This window comes from Oreochromis niloticus, linkage group LG3, assembly GCF_001858045.2.
Source record: "Oreochromis niloticus isolate F11D_XX linkage group LG3, O_niloticus_UMD_NMBU, whole genome shotgun sequence".
NCBI lineage: Eukaryota > Metazoa > Chordata > Actinopteri > Cichliformes > Cichlidae > Oreochromis > Oreochromis niloticus.
The window spans coordinates 4957143-4977335 of record NC_031967.2 but is presented as its reverse complement, the minus strand read 5'-3'; the positions used below and the strand labels follow the sequence as shown (position 1 = coordinate 4977335).

At 39.5% G+C, this 20193-nt stretch overlaps 2 long non-coding RNA genes across 3 annotated transcripts; one reads left to right on the top strand and one right to left on the bottom strand.

The window, feature by feature from the left end:
* Nucleotides 1-799: 799 nt before the first annotated feature.
* LOC109196024 (uncharacterized) lies at nt 800-17440 on the top strand. 2 transcript variants are annotated; one of them, XR_003219565.1, is made up of 6 exons: nt 800-931; nt 6185-6256; nt 6357-6484; nt 6578-9198; nt 14455-14526; nt 14627-17440. It is a non-coding gene; the product is annotated as an uncharacterized LOC109196024 (long non-coding RNA). The 2 variants fall into 2 exon arrangements; XR_002057498.2 differs by having other exon boundaries at nt 6357-9198.
* Nucleotides 16797-18952, bottom strand: LOC109196025 (uncharacterized). The gene is made up of 3 exons (XR_002057499.2): nt 18534-18952; nt 18267-18358; nt 16797-16922 (listed from the first exon to the last, which is right to left on the bottom strand). It is a non-coding gene; the product is annotated as an uncharacterized LOC109196025 (long non-coding RNA).
* Between the last annotated feature and the right edge of the window lie 1241 nt (nt 18953-20193).

Here is a 20193-nt window from a genome sequence, read left to right as displayed (position 1 = left end):
TATTTTTCCTTCAGATGTTTATAAGACTCTCTTAGGGTTCTCAAAATACCTCCACAAGTCCAACAATTGTTGACATATTAGTGTTTTTATTTTTAAGAGAATCTGAACTTATTCTTACTCTTAACATATCAACAACAGTAACTGAAAACTGGAAATTAAAAAAATTACAATTATTAACGTTGCTTCACATCTTTGTTTTGTAAGGGTCCAGATACACGTTGGCATATAGCAGGACCTCAGTGTTAAAAAATAGATAAATAATAAATAAAAACTGTGGTGCGTACCACTGGCGGTACTTGGGCTCTCTCTGGTGGTACCCGGGAAATCTCCTTTTTTTTTTTTTAAGATTAAATAATATACCATTGTGGAGGTATACAAAAGACGACACGAGAGTTCCCGGGGCTCTTCTGGGAGCCGGAGTCACCCAGAAAACGTCTCCCCGAGCAGCCTTTCCTCATCGCCACTTCAGAGCGCTGGCGGGCTCATTTCCCTGGTCCTTAAAACTGCAAAGGCGGTACGCCGCTGTCACGCTGATAGTAAAAACCAATACAGTCATTGGTAAAAACACAGCCCTTTTCCGCCGTGCCGCGATCCCAGCCACCATCGATGAGTCGGAGGCCCCCGAAAGAATCGGTGGGGGTGCGGGAGATGCCGTCGGTTAATCGGGAACTATAGCCTGGCTGCCGAAGCTTCTGGTAGACAGGAGAATGCGATCCGCTTCTTCTGCGAGTGAGCGGTAAGCCTTCGCGGCCAGCAGCGGGGAGTTGGCGAGGCCAGCTGGCACCGGCACCTGTCGGAGGAAGACGTGAGTGAAGAGGAATCTGCCGTCATCCGTTCCCAGCAAGGATAGCGTGCTCTCCATGAGCTCGAGCGCGGCACCATCACCCAGGCCCAAGAGAGAGAGGAGTTTCTCGGCCCGCTCTGCGTCAGAGTGAGTAGCGCCGCAGCTATTTCCTGTAGTCGGCTGAAACGCAACTGAGCTTCGACGTGCACAAGCCAGGAAGGAGGGTCGTGAAGCCAAAAATCCGGCAGCTTAACCGCCACAGCAAAAATTAAAACTTACATCCCTGTTATCACTTAAGAGATAAATGAAGACAGAAAACTAAACAGCAGTGACGTTTGTAGGGTTACTGAAGTTGGGGCTAGCTGGTATATAACGATGTGCTGCGTTGTGGCTAGCTACACAGCTATGGTTAGCATAATATAAAATGTGAAACTGGAGGATGAACGCTAACTTTTTTCCACTCGATAAAAGTTAACATGAGGGTTCCCGAAGGTTAGGGACAAATGGAATCGCATAGCAGGATGCTGTAAACTGACCAAACTTCAGTGAGGAGAACAAGTGCAATACAAGTTTAGTCATTAATATACTGCTGCATGGGCTGAGCTGTAGTTACATCGTAAAGTTTAAAAAACTGAGCTTTAAAATGAATAGTGATGATAAAAACCGATCTTTTTCTATTTAATCTTGTGCAGATTAAATAGAAAAAGATAATAAACAGTAAAACATGTTAAAAACACAACCGCCTTACAGGGGCGGATCTAGAGAAATTTTCTTAGGGTGGCATGAGGGTGGCAAAGAATTCAATTGGGGTGGCAAAATCAAAGCCTTTTTTCCCCCCCAAACACATATGCAGGTGGTTACAATAATTGGTTAAAATAATTCAAATGCACTAAGTATACACATTTTTCATATAAATATAGTCTATAACTTAATTATTGTCTGTAGCCCACATAATTACACACTTTAGTTACATAAAACATGTGAGTTTTGATGTTATGTACTGTATAGCCTGTATAATAAATAAATATGTAGCCCAATAAGTATAAAATCCAGAAAGCTACACAACATGGGGCGGTTCATTTACAAACACAAGTCTAACTTAAGTTTCACACTGTTTTTTGTTAGAAAACAATCACATTGTTCCAGCTTAAATTACACAAAATGTCAGAAATCTGCACTGTCATGAACATAAATTTAAACCTAATTTTTTATGATTTGTTGGATTAACCCACTGAGGTCTGAAATACAACCGGCCATTTTTGACTCCTTTTGAGTTTACGTTTGTATTTCACCCTCAGATTGTTTCATTTTGTTTTTTTCCCCTTGCCTTGTTTGGTATCATTCTTTTCAGCTCAACTGAATTTAGTTGTTTTTTCACTGACATACTGCATTAGTATTACTGATCTGAAATCACACAAAGAACTTAAAATCCTAGCAGTATTTTTTACTGTAAAAAACCCCACAGGCATTTGACTAAATTTTTATAACTTGAAATGCAAATATAAAATGTACATTTTGTAAACATATACAACTATTTATCTAAAAATGCAGCCAATACACCTGCCGTTTTTTTCATTTTGTACAACCATTTAAAAATATTACTAAAACTAAAATGAGAGAACAATCAGGTTTCGCAATAAGATGCCCCACAAATGATGTGTGCCAGTAAAAAAAAGTTTGTCCACCAAAAGACAGAGGAGAACAGCACAGGGATAAACCTGCAGGCCTGACAACAGGAGGTGTATCACTCCGCTGGTTTTCTACTTAGTGACAGTGTTTACGTTGCAAATGTGCCTTTGTGTTCATTAGTGCCCTCACTGACACACAAAACAAAACGACTACACAACAGAACAGCTACACAAGACAACACAACACACTAAGTATACACTCCACACTAAACGTCACAAATCTCCCACATCTAAAAACTCTCTCTCTCTCTCTCTCTCTCACTCGCTCGCTCTGTCTCGCTGCCGTTGCCGTCACTCCCAAAACTCTCCCCTCTTCCTAAACAACCAAATAACCAAATCTCATGTGTTGACTTTTTTTTAATTGGTCGACATGGTACATTTTTCCACCGATAGGAAAGAGGTGGCTTTTTTTCCTTTCTTTACTGTTTTCTCGCTGTCCTTAGAAAACGTTTAAAACACACAGACAAAAATGTGACGACAGTATTTAGAAAAAAGCGTGGCTTATATATATTATCATAACTCTGGATTTACTGGCCTGTAATTAAAATTTAAAAACTTTGAAGTCCGAACTTTTAATGTGGGCTGAAACAGAGACTCAGCGTGGCTGCAGCTTGTTGCTATATCAGCTTACATTAGTCATGTGATTTGGAGGTGCAGCGTGTCCGTGGACCACAGAGGGTTAATAACACTCACCTTCCTTCCATTTTCAGAGTGTAACATCCAACCACCTGTGTAAAATCCGTAATTCCCATGGTGCTGTTCAAAATGTGCTCTGGCACAATCATAAGCATTGCTTGCTACTGAAAACAAGAAAAAAGCCGGTCCTGCTATGGGCTGAACCATTTGTTAATGGTGGAGGGGGGAACACTATGCAATATATTCAGTTTTAGCATTTATGTTCACTGTTGACTGTAACTACGCTCAAACTGTTAATGCTATCTTATTTTAACAAACAACACTGTCATATGCAAAACTGGGGTGGCACTTGGGGTGGCAAGGGATCATTTTAGGGTGGCACTTGCCACCCCATGCCACCCTTCTAGATCCGCCCCTGCCGCCTTAATAAATGCAGAGTAGTTTGGACCCGGAAGCAGGTTTCATCAGGTCATCACTTAAAGATAATATATCCACCTGCTGTGAATGTTTTAATGCAATACAGTTGTTATTATTATCACTTGTCACATCCTGTTTATGAGAGTTAATATAAATAACATTCATATAAGAAATAAAATTGTCTCGTGTAAACTGTATGTGGTGTTAAATAGGCCTATACTACTGTACTTTAATGTCGGTCATAAGGGTGGTACTTCAAGAGCCATATATTCTATGAGGTGGTACTCATTGTGAAAAGTTTGAGAACCACTGCCCTATACAGTTGGTATGAAGGTGGAATTCAATGAATGAATCTAAGCATAATCTGCTAAAATGCAGTTTCACTTTATGTAACCTAACTTTGACCATGAGCTGTGGTGCTGGTCACTGTACATCGGTCGCACGCACTTTAAATTCATCACAGTACAGCAAATTAACCAGTTTATGCAACCTTCAAATAACATATTCTGCCTTAGTTGTTTTGTATGATATGGAAAATAATGATGTCACATTTAAAAACATGAGGACTTACATGTGAGCTTTAAATTTCCAGTTTATGAAATCCCACTGAGCAGTCCTTACCTTTAAATCTAACCTTTCTTCTTCCTCTCCTGTCCTGTCTTTCTTATCTTTCTCCATCTCTGAGTGAAGTTAGCTCACTTTCTTTTCTCTCTCTGTGAAATACAGCAGCTGGACCTTTAGCTAGCGACACACTGTGTTTTTGTGACTGCACACAAACAGTTTGTGTGTTTGCTGATGTTTGTTGAGCTGATAGAAATTAGGCTCCTTTAGGCTCACAGTGACATGAAATAATAACTCCCCTCAAATGTTAAATCAAAAGTAAAGAGCCTGGTTTGAAAATGTAGAAAGTACAGATAGTTTTTTTTAAAATGTAGGGTGTAAAAGGAAGAAGTTTTCATTAAAAAAAAAATCTACTCAAGTAAATTACAGATACCTGAAAATTTTACTTAAGTACAATAAAAAAGTATTTGTACTTGGTTACTTCTCACCTCTAGAGAGAGGTCACTGAAAAATTACAAATACCTGACCGTTGCTGTCTTATACACATCCAGTGCCACATAAAGGCAGTAACTGACAAGTAAGACAGCACAGCGCTGACATGATTACATCTTACCACAAGAGGTCGGTACAGAAAGGAAGAAACTGAACATTTAAATCACAAATACATTAATGTAGTAGACACAAATTATGCAGGTTAAGGCATAAAAGGGTACAACGTGAAAAGGTAAGTGAGGTAACCAGGCTGAAAATCTGTATATACTGCACTCAGTCCGGTAAAGACTCTATACTTAGAACAGAGTGTTTAGAATAGTCTTGCTACTTCTTCTATTTTCCTTCACCTCCAGCGATGGTTGTGTGGGAAAATCCCTGTAGATCAGCAGTTTCTGAAATACTCAGATCAGCCCATTTCGCACCTGCTACCACGCCACGTTCAAAGTCCCTTAAATCATCTTTTCTTCCCACCATTCTGATGCTCAGTTTGAACTTTGATGGGTCATCATGACCGTGTCTACATGCCTACACCCTCGTCTCCAGCCATGTAAGTGGCTGATAGATATTTGTGTTAATGAGCAGTTGAGGACGTGTGCCTAATACAGTGGCCAGTGCGTGTATTTTAGTCATTGGGCCCTTTTAAAATGTCTTACTGCCATTTCTGTCCTGCTATTTCTAGTAACAGCTGCAGTGAGTACATCAAACATGCCTACAGATGACTTACTGCAGTCTTCACACAACAGGAGGTGTTTTAATTATGGAAATATTTGTTAGTTATATTGATTTCTTTTTTGCCACAGACAGTGACTAAGTCTAATTTACTCCCGACCCCATGGGCCCTGATGTGAACATTGGATCTATACTTTTATACTTCACTTAATAGTTTTCGTGTTCAAAATGCCCAAATAGACTTTAAAGTTTTTGAAGACGGTTTAGAGTATTTTTATAGAAATGCAGTAATTACAGTGTACAGTGTATAAGATATATATTTTAAAAGAAGGAAAAAAACATCCCACAGCTTAGTGGTGCCAAAGGTCAAAAACTCTACTTGGAAGTTCTGATTGGAAAAGGGAGGAAAACTTATATTTATTTTTATTCACACATTACACAGACTGTGTGCTGACTGAACGGGCTCAGGCTGATGCCTATTTTCAAGTATCTTTAAAGTTACGGTGTATAAAATCTTTTTGTCTGTATGTATTATTGTAGGGTCTACCTTACAATGTAAAGTGTCTTGAGGTGACTGTTTGATTTGATCTTACACAATTTTTGGAAAGTATTAGAAAGTTTTTCTTCCCCGGCTGTGATAGAACAGCAGCGTTTTAATGGAAGCAAGTAAAGGGATCTGCGTTAACGCCGTGCAGCCCCACGCACAGGCTGATCCATGTTAACTCGCTAACGGAGATTTGCCGTGTTAATGCGGTTATGGCGTTAACGTCATTTTAATGAGATTAGCGCTGACAGCAGTACTACAAATCCATCAGGATATGTGACACTTTTTGTTTTTACTGCATTTCAACAGTTTGAAGAATTTGATGCAGTTTTAAAAGCTGACAAACTGAGAATCAATTTAAGTAACAATGAGTAAATTCTTATTTTTTGACAGGTGTTGTTCAACACACCCATATATAACACAGCTGTGGAGATCTGCTGGTATCTTCCAGGTTACAGGGCTCAGGTAAGACCCAGATTCATCCAAACCAAAACTGAGATAAAATATCAGGTGATTTCTGAGGACCTGAGAGTGGTGCTGATTAAATGTCTCCTTTTATTTTTAGATTTCAATGATGATGGAGTTGCTCCGACTTCAGAAGGAAAACCAAACCAGGGACATCGCGTTTTAAGCCCGGATGCTGCTGGGATTTCCAGAAGCCATACCTCCTAAATTTCAGTGATCACATCTGCCGTACAATCATTAACAGTCCAGCTACAGTGTTTCAATATTTCTGTGATTCTTTAAATAGGTTTAAAAGATCATTCTTATAACTTTATTCTACAGAACACCTAAGCTCCTCAGCAATGTCAGCAAGTACATTGAACTCCTTAAAGAGAGGCAGCAGGACGCACAAACCTCCAAACTGCTCACTGCACCAGACGTGGTGATAGAGGTGGTTCCCCATGTCGTGCATGGATTCTGGGAGCTTACTGCTCACCCCCTACTGAACATGGCCTCCCAGAGATTGAGCATCCTCCAAAGGCCACTTTGGATCAAGTAGCCAAATCTCTCCCAACAATGGAAAACCAGGCCATCTTCTCACACTCCATCAGAGACGGCATGGTGCACACAATCCTGTCTGAAGTCAGAATAAAATATCCAGAACGGATTCTGCTGAACAAAATTGCAAACTTTGCACCAGGGCTACTCAGAACTGATGTAGCAAAAACAACATACGCCAGATCTTCCAGCCCCCTTGTGAAAGTCCAGTAGTGCCTGATGTTCTTCCAACTAAAGAACCTCATCCTGAAGGTCTGCTGAAGTCAGATGTTCTTCCCACTTCTGAACCTCCGTTTGAAAGTTCACAAATGGCTGATGTTCTTCTTACTGAAGAACCTGCTTCCAAAATTCTGGCAAAGTCTGATGATCTTCCTAGTGAGGAACTCCCTTCTGTAAGTCTATCCATGTCTGAGCCAGTTGTCTCTATTACTAATAATTCAGAGAAGTCTGACAACATCAACTCCAGGAGAAAAAGAAGAAAAAGAAAGGGCTTCTTCCAAAAATTCAGAGCTCTGTGCTGTTGTTGCTTCAGACCCCAAGAAATTGACTGACTTTGATCCTCAAAGTCAGTCACAAACCTCCAAACTGCTCACTGCACTAGACGTGGTGATAGAGGTGGTTCCCCATGTCGTGCATGGATTCTGGGAGCTTACTCCTCACCGCCTACTGAACATGGCCTCCCAGAGATTGAGCATCCTTCAAAGGCCACTTTGGATCAAGTAGCCAAATCTATCCCAACAATGGAAAACCAGGCCATCTTCTCACACTCCATCAGAGATGGCATGGTGCACACAATCCTGTCTGAAGTCAGAGGAAAATATCCAGAACAGATTCTGCTGAACAAAATTGCAAACTTTGCACCAGGGGTACTCAGAACAATTGCTGATGTAGCAAAGAACACCATATGCCAGATCTTCCAGCCCCCTTGTGAAAGTCCAGTAGTGCCTGATGTTCTTCCAACTAAAGAACCTCATCCTGAAGGTCTGCCGAAATCAGATGTTCTTCCTACTTCTGAACCTTCATTTGAAAGTTCACGAATGGCTGATATTTTTTCCTCTGAAGAATCTGCTTGTGAAAATATGCCAAAGTCAGATGTTCTTCCTACTAAAGAGCCTCCGTTTGAAAGTTCACAAATGGCTGATGTTCTTCTTACTGAAGAACCTGCTTCCAAAATTCTGGCAAAGTCTGATGATCTTCCTAGTGAGGAACTCCCTTCTGTAAGTCTATCCATGTCTGAGCCAGTTGTCTCTTTTACTAATAAGTCAGAGAAGTCTGACAACATTCAAATCAGGGAGAAAAAGAAGAAAAAGAAAGGGCTTCTTCCAAAAATTCAGAGCTCTGTGCTGTTGTTGCTTCAGACCCCAAGAAATTGACTGACTTTGAGAATACCATGTTTGTTCTAACTCTCCAAAATCAAATAAAATCCCTAATCAATATTTTTGCATGAGTCTGCATCTATGGTTAAAGAATATTTTTCCTTCAGATGTTTATAAGACTCTCTTAGGGTTCTCAAAATACCTCCACAAGTCCAACAATTGTTGACATATTAGTGTTTTTATTTTTAAGAGAATCTGAACTTATTCTTACTCTTAACATATCAACAACAGTAACTGAAAACTGGAAATTAAAAAAAGTTCCCAACAATTATTAACGTTGCTTCACATCTTTGTTTTGTAAGGGTCCAGATACACGTTGGCATATAGCAGGACCTCAGTGTTAAAAAATAGATAAATAATAAATAAAAACTGTGGTGCGTACCACTGGCGGTACTTGGGCTCTCTCTGGTGGTACCCGGGAAATCTCCTTTTTTTTTTTTTAAGATTAAATAATATACCATTGTGGAGGTATACAAAAGACGACACGAGAGTTCCCGGGGCTCTTCTGGGAGCCGGAGTCACCCAGAAAACGTCTCCCCGAGCAGCCTTTCCTCATCGCCACTTCAGAGCGCTGGCGGGCTCATTTCCCTGGTCCTTAAAACTGCAAAGGCGGTACGCCGCTGTCACGCTGATAGTAAAAACCAATACAGTCATTGGTAAAAACACAGCCCTTTTCCGCCGTGCCGCGATCCCAGCCACCATCGATGAGTCGGAGGCCCCCGAAAGAATCGGTGGGGGTGCGGGAGATGCCGTCGGTTAATCGGGAACTATAGCCTGGCTGCCGAAGCTTCTGGTAGACAGGAGAATGCGATCCGCTTCTTCTGCGAGTGAGCGGTAAGCCTTCGCGGCCAGCAGCGGGGAGTTGGCGAGGCCAGCTGGCACCGGCACCTGTCGGAGGAAGACGTGAGTGAAGAGGAATCTGCCGTCATCCGTTCCCAGCAAGGATAGCGTGCTCTCCATGAGCTCGAGCGCGGCACCATCACCCAGGCCCAAGAGAGAGAGGAGTTTCTCGGCCCGCTCTGCGTCAGAGTGAGTAGCGCCGCAGCTATTTCCTGTAGTCGGCTGAAACGCAACTGAGCTTCGACGTGCACAAGCCAGGAAGGAGGGTCGTGAAGCCAAAAATCCGGCAGCTTAACCGCCACAGCAAAAATTAAAACATACATCCCTGTTATCACTTAAGAGATAAATGAAGACAGAAAACTAAACAGCAGTGACGTTTGTAGGGTTACTGAAGTTGGGGCTAGCTGGTATATAACGATGTGCTGCGTTGTGGCTAGCTACACAGCTATGGTTAGCATAATATAAAATGTGAAACTGGAGGATGAACGCTAACTTTTTTCCACTCGATAAAAGTTAACATGAGGGTTCCCGAAGGTTAGGGACAAATGGAATCGCATAGCAGGATGCTGTAAACTGACCAAACTTCAGTGAGGAGAACAAGTGCAATACAAGTTTAGTCATTAATATACTGCTGCATGGGCTGAGCTGTAGTTACATCGTAAAGTTTAAAAACTGAGCTTTAAAATGAATAGTGATGATAAAAACCGATCTTTTTCTATTTAATCTTGTGCAGATTAAATAGAAAAAGATAATAAACAGTAAAACATGTTAAAAACACAACCGCCTTACAGGGGCGGATCTAGAGAAATTTTCTTAGGGTGGCATGAGGGTGGCAAAGAATTCAATTGGGGTGGCAAAATCAAAGCCTTTTTTTCCCCCCAAACACATATGCAGGTGGTTACAATAATTGGTTAAAATAATTCAAATGCACTAAGTATACACATTTTTCATATAAATATAGTCTATAACTTAATTATTGTCTGTAGCCCACATAATTACACACTTTAGTTACATAAAACATGTGAGTTTTGATGTTATGTACTGTATAGCCTGTATAATAAATAAATATGTAGCCCAATAAGTATAAAATCCAGAAAGCTACACAACATGGGGCGGTTCATTTACAAACACAAGTCTAACTTAAGTTTCACACTGTTTTTTGTTAGAAAACAATCACATTGTTCCAGCTTAAATTACACAAAATGTCAGAAATCTGCACTGTCATGAACATAAATTTAAACCTAATTTTTTATGATTTGTTGGATTAACCCACTGAGGTCTGAAATACAACCGGCCATTTTTGACTCCTTTTGAGTTTACGTTTGTATTTCACCCTCAGATTGTTTCATTTTGTTTTTTCCCCTTGCCTTGTTTGGTATCATTCTTTTCAGCTCAACTGAATTTAGTTGTTTTTTCACTGACATACTGCATTAGTATTACTGATCTGAAATCACACAAAGAACTTAAAATCCTAGCAGTATTTTTTTACTGTAAAAAAACCCCACAGGCATTTGACTAAATTTTTATAACTTGAAATGCAAATATAAAATGTACATTTTGTAAACATATACAACTATTTATCTAAAAATGCAGCCAATACACCTGCCGTTTTTTTCATTTTGTACAACCATTTAAAAATATTACTAAAACTAAAATGAGAGAACAATCAGGTTTCGCAATAAGATGCCCCACAAATGATGTGTGCCAGTAAAAAAAAGTTTGTCCACCAAAAGACAGAGGAGAACAGCACAGGGATAAACCTGCAGGCCTGACAACAGGAGGTGTATCACTCCGCTGGTTTTCTACTTAGTGACAGTGTTTACGTTGCAAATGTGCCTTTGTGTTCATTAGTGCCCTCACTGACACACAAAACAAAACGACTACACAACAGAACAGCTACACAAGACAACACAACACACTAAGTATACACTCCACACTAAACGTCACAAATCTCCCACATCTAAAAACTCTCTCTCTCTCTCTCTCTCTCTCACTCGCTCGCTCTGTCTCGCTGCCGTTGCCGTCACTCCCAAAACTCTCCCCTCTTCCTAAACAACCAAATAACCAAATCTCATGTGTTGACTTTTTTTTAATTGGTCGACATGGTACATTTTTCCACCGATAGGAAAGAGGTGGCTTTTTTTCCTTTCTTTACTGTTTTCTCGCTGTCCTTAGAAAACGTTTAAAACACACAGACAAAACGTGACGACAGTATTTAGAAAAAAGCGTGGCTTATATATATTATCATAACTCTGGATTTACTGGCCTGTAATTAAAATTTAAAAACTTTGAAGTCCGAACTTTTAATGTGGGCTGAAACAGAGACTCAGCGTGGCTGCAGCTTGTTGCTATATCAGCTTACATTAGTCATGTGATTTGGAGGTGCAGCGTGTCCGTGGACCACAGAGGGTTAATAACACTCACCTTCCTTCCATTTTCAGAGTGTAACATCCAACCACCTGTGTAAAATCCGTAATTCCCATGGTGCTGTTCAAAATGTGCTCTGGCACAATCATAAGCATTGCTTGCTACTGAAAACAAGAAAAAAGCCGGTCCTGCTATGGGCTGAACCATTTGTTAATGGTGGAGGGGGGGAACACTATGCAATATATTCAGTTTTAGCATTTATGTTCACTGTTGACTGTAACTACGCTCAAACTGTTAATGCTATCTTATTTTAACAAACAACACTGTCATATGCAAAACTGGGGTGGCACTTGGGGTGGCAAGGGATCATTTTAGGGTGGCACTTGCCACCCCATGCCACCCTTCTAGATCCGCCCCTGCCGCCTTAATAAATGCAGAGTAGTTTGGACCCGGAAGCAGGTTTCATCAGGTCATCACTTAAAGATAATATATCCACCTGCTGTGAATGTTTTAATGCAATACAGTTGTTATTATTATCACTTGTCACATCCTGTTTATGAGAGTTAATATAAATAACATTCATATAAGAAATAAAATTGTCTCGTGTAAACTGTATGTGGTGTTAAATAGGCCTATACTACTGTACTTTAATGTCGGTCATAAGGGTGGTACTTCAAGAGCCATATATTCTATGAGGTGGTACTCATTGTGAAAAGTTTGAGAACCACTGCCCTATACAGTTGGTATGAAGGTGGAATTCAATGAATGAATCTAAGCATAATCTGCTAAAATGCAGTTTCACTTTATGTAACCTAACTTTGACCATGAGCTGTGGTGCTGGTCACTGTACATCGGTCGCACGCACTTTAAATTCATCACAGTACAGCAAATTAACCAGTTTATGCAACCTTCAAATAACATATTCTGCCTTAGTTGTTTTGTATGATATGGAAAATAATGATGTCACATTTAAAAACATGAGGACTTACATGTGAGCTTTAAATTTCCAGTTTATGAAATCCCACTGAGCAGTCCTTACCTTTAAATCTAACCTTTCTTCTTCCTCTCCTGTCCTGTCTTTCTTATCTTTCTCCATCTCTGAGTGAAGTTAGCTCACTTTCTTTTCTCTCTCTGTGAAATACAGCAGCTGGACCTTTAGCTAGCGACACACTGTGTTTTTGTGACTGCACACAAACAGTTTGTGTGTTTGCTGATGTTTGTTGAGCTGATAGAAATTAGGCTCCTTTAGGCTCACAGTGACATGAAATAATAACTCCCCTCAAATGTTAAATCAAAAGTAAAGAGCCTGGTTTGAAAATGTAGAAAGTACAGATAGTTTTTTTTAAAATGTAGGGTGTAAAAGGAAGAAGTTTTCATTAAAAAAAAAATCTACTCAAGTAAATTACAGATACCTGAAAATTTTACTTAAGTACAATAAAAAAGTATTTGTACTTGGTTACTTCTCACCTCTAGAGAGAGGTCACTGAAAAATTACAAATACCTGACCGTTGCTGTCTTATACACATCCAGTGCCACATAAAGGCAGTAACTGACAAGTAAGACAGCACAGCGGTGACATGATTACATCTTACCACAAGAGGTCGGTACAGAAAGGAAGAAACTGAACATTTAAATCACAAATACATTAATGTAGTAGACACAAATTATGCAGGTTAAGGCATAAAAGGGTACAACGTGAAAAGGTAATTGAGGTAACCAGGCTGAAAATCTGTATATACTGCACTCAGTCCGGTAAAGACTCTATACTTAGAACAGAGTGTTTAGAATAGTCTTGCTACTTCTTCTATTTTCCTTCACCTCCAGCGATGGTTGTGTGGGAAAATCCCTGTAGATCAGCAGTTTCTGAAATACTCAGATCAGCCCATTTCGCACCTGCTACCACGCCACGTTCAAAGTCCCTTAAATCATCTTTTCTTCCCACCATTCTGATGCTCAGTTTGAACTTTGATGGGTCATCATGACCGTGTCTACATGCCTACACCCTCGTCTCCAGCCATGTAAGTGGCTGATAGATATTTGTGTTAATGAGCAGTTGAGGACGTGTGCCTAATACAGTGGCCAGTGCGTGTATTTTAGTCATTGGGCCCTTTTAAAATGTCTTACTGCCATTTCTGTCCTGCTATTTCTAGTAACAGCTGCAGTGAGTACATCAAACATGCCTACAGATGACTTACTGCAGTCTTCACACAACAGGAGGTGTTTTAATTATGGAAATATTTGTTAGTTATATTGATTTCTTTTTTGCCACAGACAGTGACTAAGTCTAATTTACTCCCGACCCCATGGGCCCTGATGTGAACATTGGATCTATACTTTTATACTTCACTTAATAGTTTTCGTGTTCAAAATGCCCAAATAGACTTTAAAGTTTTTGAAGACGGTTTAGAGTATTTTTATAGAAATGCAGTAATTACAGTGTACAGTGTATAAGATATATATTTTAAAAGAAGGAAAAAAACATCCCACAGCTTAGTGGTGCCAAAGGTCAAAAACTCTACTTGGAAGTTCTGATTGGAAAAGGGAGGAAAACTTATATTTATTTTTATTCACACATTACACAGACTGTGTGCTGACTGAACGGGCTCAGGCTGATGCCTATTTTCAAGTATCTTTAAAGTTACGGTGTATAAAATCTTTTTGTCTGTATGTATTATTGTAGGGTCTACCTTACAATGTAAAGTGTCTTGAGGTGACTGTTTGATTTGATCTTACACAATTTTTGGAAAGTATTAGAAAGTTTTTCTTCCCCGGCTGTGATAGAACAGCAGCGTTTTAATGGAAGCAAGTAAAGGGATCTGCGTTAACGCCGTGCAGCCCCACGCACAGGCTGATCCATGTTAACTCGCTAACGGAGATTTGCCGTGTTAATGCGGTTATGGCGTTAACGTCATTTTAATGAGATTAGCGCTGACAGCAGTACTACAAATCCATCAGGATATGTGACACTTTTTGTTTTTACTGCATTTCAACAGTTTGAAGAATTTGATGCAGTTTTAAAAGCTGACAAACTGAGAATCAATTTAAGTAACAATGAGTAAATTCTTATTTTTTTGACAGGTGTTGTTCAACACACCCATATATAACACAGCTGTGGAGATCTGCTGGTATCTTCCAGGTTACAGGGCTCAGGTAAGACCCAGATTCATCCAAACCAAAACTGAGATAAAATATCAGGTGATTTCTGAGGACCTGAGAGTGGTGCTGATTAAATGTCTCCTTTTATTTTTAGATTTCAATGATGATGGAGTTGCTCCGACTTCAGAAGGAAAACCAAACCAGGGACATCGAGTTTTAAGCCCGGATGCTGCTGGGATTTCCAGAAGCCATACCTCCTAAATTTCAGTGATCACATCTGCCGTACAATCATTAACAGTCCAGCTACAGTGTTTCAATATTTCTGTGATTCTTTAAATAGGTTTAAAAGATCATTCTTATAACTTTATTCTACAGAACACCTAAGCTCCTCAGCAATGTCAGCAAGTACATTGAACTCCTTAAAGAGAGGCAGCAGGACGCACAAACCTCCAAACTGCTCACTGCACCAGACGTGGTGATAGAGGTGGTTCCCCATGTCGTGCATGGATTCTGGGAGCTTACTGCTCACCCCCTACTGAACATGGCCTCCCAGAGATTGAGCATCCTCCAAAGGCCACTTTGGATCAAGTAGCCAAATCTCTCCCAACAATGGAAAACCATGCCATCTTCTCACACTCCCATCAGAGATGGCATGGTGCACACAATCCTGTCTGAAGTCAGAGGAAAATATCCAGAACAGATTCTGCTGAACAAAATTGCAAACTTTGCACCAGGGCTACTGAGAACTGATGTAGCAAAAACACCATACACCAGATCTTCCAGCCCCCTTGTGAAAGTCCAGTAGTGCCTGATGTTCTTCCAACTAAATAACCTCATCCTGGAGGTCTGCTGAAGTCAGATGTTCTTCCTACTTCTGAACCTCCGTTTGAAAGTTCACGAATGGCTGATATTTTTTCCTCTGAAGAACCTCCTTCTAAAAGTTCTTTAATGGGTGATGTTCTTCCCACTTCTGAACCTCCGTTTGAAAGTTCACAAATGGCTGATGTTCTTCTTACTGAAGAACCTGCTTCCAAAATTCTGGCAAAGTCTGATGATCTTCCTATTGAGGAACTCCCTTCTGTAAGTCTATCCATGTCTGAGCCAGTTGTCTCTTTTACTAATAAGTCAGAGAAGTCTGACAACATTCAAATCAGGGAGAAAAAGAAAGGGCTTCTTCCAAAAATTCAGAGCTCTGTGCTGTTGTTGCTTCAGACCCCAAGAAATTGACTGACTTTGAGAATCCAATCTGTTTGTTCTAACTCTCCAAAATCAAATAAAATCCCTAATCAATATTTTTGCATGAGTCTGCATCTATGGTTAAAGAATATTTTTCCTTCAGATGTTTATAAGACTCTCTTAGGGTTCTCAAAATACCTCCACAAGTCCAACAATTGTTGACATATTAGTGTTATTATTTTTAAGAGAATCTGAACTTATTCTTACTCTTAACATATCAACAACAGTAACTGAAAACTGGAAATTAAAAAAAGTTCCCAACAATTATTAACGTTGCTTCACATCTTTGTTTTGTAAGGGTCCGGATACACGTTGGCATATAGCAGGACCTCGGTGTTTATGAGTATTATTCAGGACTTAGGAATATTAATAAAAGGAGCTCCTACATGCCACAAAGCTGATCAGAACCACAAATGTCTTCCAACATCCTCAGATTTGTGTTTTACAATTAAGAGGAACTTTGCATAATGTTTCCCAAATGCTCAAATCCTCAAAGGTCTATTTAGGAATTTAGGATTAGAGCTAGACTGATTGAACATTTAAAAAAAATATATATCATAAAAGAATGCATGAAGAAAATAGCTTTTTAGATTTTTAAAAATGTCTATAAGTTTAAAGTTTGGGCAGGGATAGCTCAGTAGGTAGAGTGGTGGCCCCATGACCTGAAGGTCAGGGGTTCAAATCCACTGAGCAGATACCCTGATTTACCCCTGAGCAAGGTACTGTCCCTACATACTGCTCCCTGAGTGCTAGATTGGTGGCTGTCCACTGCTTTAGTGAGTGAATGGGTTAAGTGCAGAGAGGAATTTCCACACAGAGATCAATAAAGTATGCATAATTATTATTTATTTATAGTTCATCTTTAAACTTCTGTGGACATCTGCAGTTTAATCTTTCACAATCAAGCTCTTAAAATGAGAACATTTCCACCCAACCTGGGTGGGTGGGTGCTGGAGCTCCAGGAAGGAGAACTCAGAAGAAAAGGAAAAACAGTCCAAAAAAAACAGTTCAGGAGGCCGCCCGTGTCGCCAACAGCCGAGACAAATCAGTTCATGAGGCTTCAGTTCCAGAGACTGACAATGGCGGCGAAGGTGGGAACCTTCAGGACACAGGAGAGGGAGACGATTAGGGTGGAAACCCTCAGGTGGATTGGATGGTGGCCGGTGTCGGCATGGCTTAGTAGATGGCCTGCGTTGGTGTGTCTTGGTAGATGGCTTCAAACAATAAACCATAAATAGATCTTATTAATGTATTTTTTGCAGCCATTATGACAAGAAATTGTATTTGAATAAAAGTATTTCCTGTAGCCTTAATCGTGGATTTTCTCAAAAGGTTTTCTCATAAAGTTAATAACACGTCTGCCGAATATTTCATGTCCAAATAACTGCTGAGAGTTACTAAAAAAAACGTTATTTAGTGGCCTCTTATTAAAATGTTTTTATTTTTCTTTTACATGAAAATCAATCACTGTGTATTTTTAACACCTAAAATTCAATGTGATGCCATTATCCTGCCTAGCAACATAAAATGTCTCCAAAAACATAAAGAATAGAACATAATATGAATACAAACTCATATATTGCACTCTAAACACAGCAGATCAAAAATGGCAGAAAAGACATGTGCTCTGTTGCAGTATGCAGAGTACAGGTGTAAATTTATCATTGTACAAAAAATATAGTTCCTCTGCAGACTAATGATCAGATATAGAGATAGAGGCAGAGTTGGTCAAAGGACAGAGTGTCTGTACTTAAGTAGAAGTACAGATAAAACTGTTAAAAATACTCCAGTAAAAGTTAAAGTACTGATTCAACTTCTTTAGTCAAGTAAATGTAAAAAAGTACAGGCTCTGTAATGTACTTAGAGTAATAAAGTAAAAGTAACTGCTAGAAGAGCAGTTCTACCACGTATTTTTATGTTACGTTAATTGAACCTGATGCTATATTAGTGGAATAATAAATTATATTAGTAGATAGGAATACAAACTTTATTTAAGTATAAATATTAATTCTAATAAATGTACTCAGTCTGAGTCAGTTAAGTAGGACATGAGCAAAGAAAAAGGAAAACAAAATATCTCTATTTTCTGTTTATCACATTGTAAATGGTGACTTTGCCATTTAAACAGCAAATGAGAAGTGGATTTTCTTAATGTACAGGCTATGATCAGCTGATCGGCTGATACTGCTCCTCTGAGGTTCACTCCTCTTTGTGGATTTAATCAAGTGAATTCAACAAGATGTAAGCAGATGTTTCATGAGTTATCCTTGCTGATTTCCATCTTCTACACTGACAGTATAATGTTTATGCTGTCTTTATATTATACCCTATACAGTTAGTATGAAGGTGGAATTTGAATTTGTGGTGCTGGGCACTGTACATCAGTCACACACACTTTAAATTCATTACAATACAACAAATACAGCCGTTTGTGCAACCTTTAAATAACACAGTCTGCCTTAGTTTGTTTTGTATGATATGGACACATTTAAAAACATGAGGACCTACATGCGAGCTTTAAATTTCCAGTTTATGAAATCCCACTGAGCAGTCCTTACCTTTAAATCTAACATCTCTTCTTCCTCTCCTGTGGTGTCTTTCTTATCTTTTTCCATCTCTGAGTAAAGTTAGCTCACTTTCTTTTCTCTCCCTGCAAAATACAGCAGCTGGACCTTTAGTTAGCGACACACTGTATTTTTGTGACTCCACACAAATACTTTGTGTGTTTGCTGATGTTTATTGAGCTGATAGAAAGAGGTGAATGAATAAGAAACACCAGCAGCCTAGACATATTGCAGCATAGCTAAGGATTTGTTAAGAGTCACCTGTTCATGTCATGGTTAGGCTGTGTGCAGGCAGGATGAGGACCCAAACGCAAGCTCACAGAGGTAGGAATGAACTGAAAACACAGCTTTATTGCTGGACAGAAAAACCATACAAACTAAACTGGGAAAAGCTAATTATAATGTACACTTGGAGACACGGGGAGAATCACACACAGCATGAGGGAGAACGCGACGCTGAACTAAGGGAGACGTGGACATAAATACACAGAGGGTTAACGAGGGAAGTGGGAGCACACGGGGAACACAGCTGACACAGATAATCATAACGAGACATGGCAGGAGTAAACGCAACACTGACGGGAGACTGTCAAAGTAAAACAGGAAGTACACAGAGGTTCAGACAGGAGGAGAGCGAGCACGGGGAGAGCACAGACTGGGTAAAACATGGAATAAAACACAAGGAGAGACGAGGGCTCACAGATACACAGAGGGGCACACGGGGTAAGAGTCACAAGGGGAAAAACACATAAGGAACAACGTAACAGAGCAACCCAGGAAGCATGGCCTAAATAAGGAACAAAATACATGAAAACTAAGAATACTGGGCCAACATGGCCCAGGACCATGACAGTTCAAGCCATAACTATAAGGTTTGCCAAAAGAAAAGTTTAAGTGATATAGTCCTCTGAGGTCTAGAAGGAAGATGAGATGAGGCCTGATTAAGATCAAGATCTTACATGAGAAAAGAAGTAAGATGTAATAATTAATGTAATTAATTAATCAGTTAAGTAATTAATGATCAGCTGTCCCAATTTAAAAAAAAAAAAAACATCTAAAGCTGTTTAGGAACAGTTCACAATTCCTAAATAACTAAAATAAATGATAGGGACAATAATAAACAATGACACATTATCAGATGTATTTTAAATTCATTTTCATGAAGTATGTATGAAGTCGTTGATTAAACTTTTAAAAATTGTGTAGATTTTCCCCTTTTATTCATAACTTCCATAGAGCATATTTATATAAGTAAATACTGTAGCTTTTTATTATTTTTCTTGGGCATTCTTCTCGTCCGTCTCCACAGTGGATCATTTGCATCCTCTCCTGTCGCACTAACCTCCTGCATGTTCTGCTTCATTATATCTATCACTCAGCAGTAGCACAGTTCCTACCTGGACCCTTCTGGCCAACAGCACCGCTGGCAGTTGTAAATTAACTGTACTGCCATGCAGTACATTCACATTTGTGAAAGTTTAAGCATTGTATAGTGAAAGTAATCACAGTTTTTACTTTAATCTGAATTTGTGCGTTTTTTCTAGTTTGTGAAGTTTTCTTGTTGATCATTATGTAGATTTTATTTGTTTGTTTGTTACAGTTTCCAATAAAATAATCAAACTTGGAAATGTGCTGATCTAAATCTTACGCTGTGTCTTTCTCCTTGCATTTACCGTACTAAAGCATATAGTTAGGGTTGGATCAGATGACCCTGAATCCTCCCTTAGTTATCCTGCAATAGGTGTAGGCTGCCGGGGGATTCCCATGATGCATTGAGTTTTTCCTTTCCAGTCACCTTTCTCACTCACTATGTGTTAATAGACCTCTCTGCATTGAATCATATCTGTTATTAATCTCTGTCTCTCTTCCACAGCATGTCTTTATCCTGTCTTCCTTCTCTCACCCCAACTGGTCGCAGCAG